Here is a 7,936-nt window from a genome sequence, read left to right as displayed (position 1 = left end):
AACACACATACTGTACACATATACTGTACACATATACTGTACACACATACTGTTATTATTTGTCTCACACACAGAGTAACAAAGCAGCCAGGTAGCTCAAGATCCACTTCGAAATGCTACGTCTGTCTAGGCCCCCAGGACGTCAGGAAATGCCTTCAAAACACTCCACTAGGGACAACGGTGAACGCAATTACCATCAAGTAGGCTTGGGTTATGATTGGGTGTTATGTTCCAGGATGGTGGATTGGCATAAACCACAAACTTTTTTTCAATCCCAGTGGAAGGAAAAATTTTCTTTCTTCAATTCCAGTGCTAGGAATTTTTTTATTCTTCAATCCCAGTGCTAGGAATCATTTTTTGTCTTTAATCCCAGTGCTAGGAATCTTTTTTTGTCTTCAATCCCAGTGCTAGGTATCATTTTTTGTCTTCAATCCCAGTGCTAGGTATCATTTTCTTTCTTCAATCCCAGTGCTAGGAATTGTTTTCTTCTTCAATCCCAGTGCTAGGAATCTTTTTTCGTCTTCAATCCCAGTGCTAGGTATCATTTTTTTGTCTTCAATCCCAGTGCTAGGTATCATTTTTTTGTCTTCAATCCCAGCGCTAGGTATCATTTTTTGTCTTCAATCCCAGTGCTAGGTATATATTTTTGTCTTCAATCCCAGTGCTAGGTATCATTTTCTTGTCTTCAATCCCAGTGCTAGGTATCATTTTTTTGTCTTCAATCCCAGTGCTAGGTATCATTTTCTTCTCTTCAATCCCAGTGCTAGGTATCATTTTTTTTGTCTTCAATCCCAGTGCTAGGTATCATTTTCTTTCTTCAATCCCAGTGCTAGGAATTGTTTTATTCTTCAATCCCAGTGCTAGGAATCTTTTTTGTCTTCAATCCCAGTGCTAGGTATCATTTTTTTTTTGTCTTCAATCCCAGTGCTAGGTATCATTTTTTTGTCTTCAATCCCAGTGCTAGGTATCATTTTTTTGTCTTTTTTTGTCTTCAATCCCAGTGCTAGGTATCATAGGTATCATTTTTTTGTCTTCAATCCCAGTGCTAGGTATCATTTTTTGTCTTCAATCCCAGTGCTAGGAATCATTTTTTTTGTCTTCAATCCCAGTGCTAGGTATCATTTTCTTCTCTTCAATCCCAGTGCTAGGTATCATTTTCTTGTCTTCAATCCCAGTATCATTTTTTGCAATCCCAGGTATCATTTTTTGTCTTTTTTTGTCTTCAATCCCAGTGCTAGGAATAATTTTTTTGTTTGTCTTCAATCCCAGTGCTAGGTATCATTTTTTTGTCTTCAATCCCAGTGCTAGGTATCATTTTTTTGTCTTCAATCCCAGTGCTAGGAATCTTTTTTTGTCTTCAATCCCAGTGCTAGGTATCATTTTTTGTCTTCAATCCCAGTGCTAGGTATCATTTTCTTTCTTCAATCCCAGTGCTAGGAATTGTTTTCTTCTTCAATCCCAGTGCTAGGAATCTTTTTTTGTCTTCAATCCCAGTGCTAGGTATCATTTTTTTGTCTTCAATCCCAGTGCTAGGTATCATTTTTTTGTCTTCAATCCCAGTGCTAGGAATCTTTTTTGTCCTCAATCCCAGTGCTAGGTATCATTTTTTTGTCTTCAATCCCAGTGCTAGGTATCACTTTTTTTGTCCTCAATCCCAGTGCTAGGAATCTTTTTTGTCCTCAATCCCAGTGCTAGGTATCATTTTTTTGTCTTCAATCCAAGTGCTAGGTATCATTTTTTTTGTCTTCAATCCCAGTGCTAGGTATCATTTTTTTGTCTTCAATCCCAGTGCTAGGTATCATTTTCTTTCTTCAATCCCAGTGCTAGGAATTGTTTTCTTCTTCAATCCCAGTGCTAGGAATCTTTTTTTGTCTTCAATCCCAGTGCTAGGTATCATTTTTTTGTCTTCAATCCCAGTGCTAGGTATGATTTTTTTGTCTTCAATCCCAGTGCTAGGTATCATTTTTTTGTCTTCAATCCCAGTGCTAGGTATCCTTTTCTTGTCTTCAATCCCAGTGCTAGGTATCATTTTTTTGTCTTCAATCCCAGTGCTAGGTATCATTTTTTTGTCTTCAATCCCAGTGCTAGGAATAATTTGTCTTCAATCCCAGTGCTAGGTATCATTTTTTTTGTCTTCAATCCCAGTGCTAGGTATCATTTTTTTGTCTTCAATCCCAGTGCTAGGTATCATTTTTTGTCTAGGTATCATTTTTTGTCTCAGGTATCAATCCCAGTGCTAGGTATCCTTTTCTTGTCTTCAATCCCAGTGCTAGGTATCATTTTTTTGTCTTCAATCCCAGTGCTAGGTATCATTTTTTTGTCTTCAATCCCAGTGCTAGGTATCATTTTTTTGTCTTCAATCCCAGTATCATTTTTTGTCTCAAGGAGGTATCATTTTTTTTGTCTTCAATCCCAGTGCTAGGTATCATTTTTTTGTCTTCAATCCCAGTGCTAGGTATATTTTTTGTCTTCAGTTTTTTGTCTTCAATCCCAGTGCTAGGTATCATTTTTTTGTCTTCAATCCCAGTGCTAGGTATCATTTTTTTTGTCTTCAATCCCAGTGCTAGGTATCATTTTTTGTCTTCAATCCCAGTGCTAGGTATCATTTTCTTTCTTCAATCCCAGTGCTAGGAATTGTTTTCTTCTTCAATCCCAGTGCTAGGAATCTTTTTTGTCTTCAATCCCAGTGCTAGGTATCATTTTTTTGTCTTCAATCCCAGTGCTAGGTATCATTTTCTTGTCTTCAATCCCAGTGCTAGCTAGGTATCATTTTCTAGGTATCATTTTTTGTCTTCAATCCCAGTGCTAGGTATCATTTTCTTGTCTTCAATCCCAGTGCTAGGTATCATTTTTTTGTCTTCAATCCCAGTGCTAGGAATAATTTGTTTGTCTTCAATCCCAGTGCTAGGTATCATTTTTTGTCTTCAATCCCAGTGCTAGGTATCATTTTTTTGTCTTCAATCCCAGTGCTAGGAATCTTTTTTTGTCTTCAATCCCAGTGCTAGGTATCATTTTTTTGTCTTCAATCCCAGTGCTAGGTATCATTTTCTTGTCTTCAATCCCAGTGCTAGGTATCATTTTTTGTCTTCAATCCCAGTGCTAGGTATCATTTTTTTGTCTTCAATCCCAGTGCTAGGTATCATTTTCTTTCTTCAATCCCAGTGCTAGGAATTGTTTTCTTCTTCAATCCCAGTAATAGGAATCTTTTTTTGTCTTCAATCCCAGTGCTAGGAATCTTTTTTTGTCTTCAATCCCAGTGCCTGGTATAATTTTTTTGTCTTCAATCCCAGTTTTAGGTATCATTTTCTTGTCTTCAATCCCAGTGCTAGGAATAATTTGTTCGTCTTCAATCCCAGTGCTAGGTATCATTTTTTTGTCTTCAATCCCAGTGCTAGGTATCATTTTTTTGTCTTCAATCCCAGTGCTAGGTATCATTTTTTTTGTCTTCAATCCCAGTGCTAGGAATCATTTTCTTTCTTCAATCCCAGTGCTAGGAATTGTTTTCTTCTTCAATCCCAGTGCTAGGAATCTTTTTTTGTCTTCAATCCCAGTGCTAGGTATCATTTTTTTGTCTTCAATCCCAGTGCTAGGTATCATTTTCTTGTCTTCAATGCCAGTGCTAGGTATCATTTTTTTGTCTTCAATCCCAGTGCTAGGAATAATTTGTTTGTCTTCAATCCCAGTGCTAGGTATCCTTTTTTTGTCTTCAATCCCAGTGCTAGGTATCATTTTTTTGTCTTCAATCCCAGTGCTAGGTATCATTTTTTTGTCTTCAATCCCAGTGCTAGGAATCTTTTTTTGTCTTCAATCCCAGTGCTAGGTATCATTTTTTTGTCTTCAATCCCAGTGCTAGGTATCATTTTTTGTCTTCAATCCCAGTGCTAGGTATCATTTTTTTGTCTTCAATCCCAGTGCTAGGTATAATTTTTTTTGTCTTCAATCCCAGTGCTAGGAATCTTTTTTGTCTTCAATCCAAGTGCTAGGTATCATTTTTTTGTCTTCAATCCCAGTGCTAGGTATCATTTTTTTGTCTTCAATCCCAGTGCTAGGTATCATTTTCTTTCTTCAATCCCAGTGCTAGGAATTGTTTTCTTCTTCAATCCCAGTGCTAGGAATCTTTTTTGTCTACAATCCCAGTGCTAGGTATCAATTTTTTGTCTTCAATCCCAGTGCTAGGAATTTTTTTTTGTCTTCAATCCCAGTGCTAGGTATCATTTTTTTTCTTCAATCCCAGTGCTAGGAATTGTTTTCTTCTTCAATCCCAGTGCTAGGAATCTTTTTTGTCTTCAATCCCAGTGCTATGTATCATTTTTTTGTCTTCAATCCCAGCGCTAGGTATCATTTTTTTGTCTTCAATCCCAGTGCTAGGTATCATTTTTTTGTCTTCATTCCCAGTGCTAGGTATATTTTTTTGTCTTCAATCCCAGTGCTAGGTATCATTTTCTTGTCTTCAATCCCAGTGCTAGGTATCATGTTTTTGTCTTCAATCCCAGTGCTAGGTATCATTTTCTTCTCTTCAATCCCAGTGCTAGGTATCATTTTTTTTGTCTTCAATCCCAGTGCTAAGTATCATTTTTTTGTCTTCAATCCCAGTGCTAGGAATAATTTTTTTGTCTTCAATCCCAGTGCTAGCTATCATTTTTTTCTCTTCAATCCCAGTGCTAGGTATAATGTTTTTGTCTTCAATCCCAGTGCTAGGTATCATTTTCTTGTCTTCAATCCCAGTGCTAGGTATCATTGTCTTTCTTCAATCCCAGTGCTAGGAATTGTTTTCTTCTTCAATCCCAGTGCTAGGAATCTTTTTTTGTCTTCAATCCCAGTGCTGTGTATCATTCTTTTGTCTTCAATCCCAGTGCTAGGTATAATTTTTTTGTCTTCAATCCCAGTGCTAGGTATCATTTTTTTTTGTCTTCAATCCCAGTGCTAGGAATAATTTGTTTGTCTTCAATCCCAGTGCTAGTATCCTTTTTTTGTCTTCAATCCCAGTGCTAGGTATCATTTTTTTGTCTTCAATCCCAGTGCTAGGTATCATTTTTTTGTCTTCAATCCCAGTGCTAGGAATCTTTTTTGTCCTCAATCCCAGTGCTAGGTATCATTTTTTTGTCTTCAATCCCAGTGCTAGGTATCATTTTTTGTCTTCAATCCCAGTGCTAGGTATCATTTTTTTGTCTTCAATCCCAGTGCTAGGTATCATTTTTTTGTCTTCAATCCCAGTGCTAGGTATCATTTTTTTGTCTTCAATCCCAGTGCTAAGTATCATTTTTTTGTCTTCAATCCCAGTGCTAGGTATCATTTTCTTTCTTCAATCCCAGTGCTAGGAATTGTTTTCTTCTTCAATCCCAGTGCTAGGAATCTTTTTTGTCTTCAATCCCAGTGCTAGGTATCATTTTTTTGTCTTCAATCCCAGTGCTAGGTATCATTTTTTTGTCTTCAATCCCAGTGCTAGGTATCATTTTTTTGTCTTCAATCCCAGTGCTAGGTATCCTTTTCTTGTCTTCAATCCCAGTGCTAGGTATCATTTTTTTGTCTTCAATCCCAGTGCTAGGAATAATTTGTTTGTCTTCAATCCCAGTGCTAGGTATCATTTTTTTGTCTTCAATCCCAGTGCTAGGTATCATTTTTTTGTCTTCAATCCCAGTGCTAGGTATCATTTTTTTGTCTTCAATCCCAGTGCTAGGCATCATTTTTTTGTCTTCAATCCCAGTGCTAGGTATCATTTTTTTGTCTTCAATCCCAGTGCTCGGTATCATTTTTTTGTCTTCAATCCCAGTGCTAGGTATCATTTTCTTTCTTCAATCCCAGTGCTAGGAATTGTTTTCTTCTTCAATCCCAGTGCTAGGAATCTTTTTTTGTCTTCAATCCCAGTGCTAGGTATCATTTTTTTGTCTTCAATCCCAGTGCTAGGTATCATTTTTTTGTCTTCAATCCCAGTGCTAGGTATCATTTTCTTGTCTTCAATCCCGGTGCTAGGTATCATTTTTTTTGTCTTCAATCCCAGTGCGAGGAATAATTTGTTTGTCTTCAATCCCAGTGCTAGGTATAATTTTTTGTCTTCAATCCCAGTGCTCGGTATCATTTTTTTGTCTTCAATCCCAGTGCTAGGACTCTTTCTTTGTCTTCAATCCCAGTGCTAGGTATAATTTTTTTGTCTTCAATCCCAGTGCTAGGTATCATTTTCTTTTCTTCAATCCCAGTGCTAGGTATCATTTTTTTGTCTTCAATCCCAGTGCTAGGAATAATTTGTTTGTCTTCAATCCCAGTGCTAGGTATCATTTTTTTGTCTTCAATCCCAGTGCTAGGTATCATTTTTTTGTCTTCAATCCCAGTGCTAGGTATCTTTTTTTTTGTCTTCAATCCCAGTGCTAGGCATCATTTTTTTGTCTTCAATCCCAGTGCTAGGTATAATGTTTTTGTCTTCAATCCCAGTGCTAGGTATAATGTTTTTGTCTTCAATCCCAGTGCTAGGTATCATTTTTTTGTCTTCAATCCCAGTGCTAGGTATCATTTTTTTGTCTTCAATCCCAGTGCTAGGTATCATTTTTTTGTCTTCAATCCCAGTGCTAGGTATCATTTTTTTGTCTTCAATCCCAGTGCTAGGTATCATTTTTTTGTCTTCAATCCCAGTGCTAGGTATCATTTTTTTGTCTTCAATCCCAGTGCTAGGTATCATTTTTTTGTCTTCAATCCCAGTGCTAGGTATCATTTTTTTGTCTTCAATCCCAGTGCTAGGTATCATTTCTCTGTCTTCAATCCCAGTGCGAGGTATCATCTTTTTTGTCTTCAATCCCAGTGCTAGGCATCATTTTTTTTGTCTTCAATCCCAGTGCTAGGCATCATTTTTTTGTCTTCAATCCCAGTGCTAGGTATCATTTTTTTGTCTTCAATCCCAGTGCTAGGTATAATGTTTTTGTCTTCAATCCCAGTGCTAGGTATAATGTTTTTGTCTTCAATCCCAGTGCTAGGTATCATTTTTTTGTCTTCAATCCCAGTGCTAGATATCATTTTTTTGTCTTCAATCCCAGTGCTAGGTATAATGTTTTTGTCTTCAATCCCAGTGCTAGGTATAATGTTTTTGTCTTCAATCCCAGTGCTAGATATCATTTTTTTGTCTTCAATCCCAGTGCTAGGTATAATGTTTTTGTCTTCAATCCCAGTGCTAGGTATAATGTTTTTGTCTTCAATCCCAGTGCTAGGTATAATGTTTTTGTCTTCAATCCCAGTGCTAGGTATAATGTTTTTGTCTTCAATCCCAGTGCTAGATATCATCTTTTTTGTCTTCAATCCCAGTGCTAGGCATCATTTTTTTTGTCTTCAATCCCAGTGCTAGGCATCATTTTTTTGTCTTCAATCCCAGTGCTAGGTATCATTCTTTTGTCTTCAATCCCAGTGCTAGGTATAATGTTTTTGTCTTCAATCCCAGTGCTAGGTATAATGTTTTTGTCTTCAATCCCAGTGCTAGGTATCATTTTTTTGTCTTCAATCCCAGTGCTAGATATCATTTTTTTGTCTTCAATCCCAGTGCTAGGTATAATGTTTTTGTCTTCAATCCCAGTGCTAGGTATAATGTTTTTGTCTTCAATCCCAGTGCTAGATATCATTTTTTTGTCTTCAATCCCAGTGCTAGGTATAATGTTTTTGTCTTCAATCCCAGTGCTAGGTATAATGTTTTTGTCTTCAATCCCAGTGCTAGGTATAATGTTTTTGTCTTCAATCCCAGTGCTAGGTATAATGTTTTTGTCTTCAATCCCAGTGCTAGGTATAATGTTTTTGTCTTCAATCCCAGTGCTAGGCACTTGTTTTTTGTCTTTGTTTCTTCTGTTTTTTCTTTTTTTTCTTTCCTATGCCACGTGTGCTCCCTATCCAGCCCCTAGGTCACCAGGCTGCTCATTATGGCGCACACCTGTCACCATCGTTACGCACATCGGACTCACCTGGA

The 7,936-nt window shown here is 37.3% G+C and overlaps 1 long non-coding RNA gene across 1 annotated transcript; it reads left to right on the top strand.

The window, feature by feature from the left end:
- Nucleotides 1–670: 670 nt before the first annotated feature.
- LOC127931096 (uncharacterized) lies at nt 671–6,332 on the top strand. Its single transcript, XR_008139792.1, has 3 exons — nt 671–801; nt 2,241–2,306; nt 6,234–6,332. It is a non-coding gene; the product is annotated as an uncharacterized LOC127931096 (long non-coding RNA).
- The last annotated feature ends 1,604 nt before the right edge of the window (nt 6,333–7,936 follow it).

Source organism: Oncorhynchus keta, chromosome 7 (genome assembly GCF_023373465.1).
Source record: "Oncorhynchus keta strain PuntledgeMale-10-30-2019 chromosome 7, Oket_V2, whole genome shotgun sequence".
In the NCBI taxonomy this organism is placed as follows: Eukaryota; Metazoa; Chordata; class Actinopteri; order Salmoniformes; family Salmonidae; genus Oncorhynchus; species Oncorhynchus keta.
This window is presented reverse-complemented; position numbering and strand designations above follow the sequence as displayed.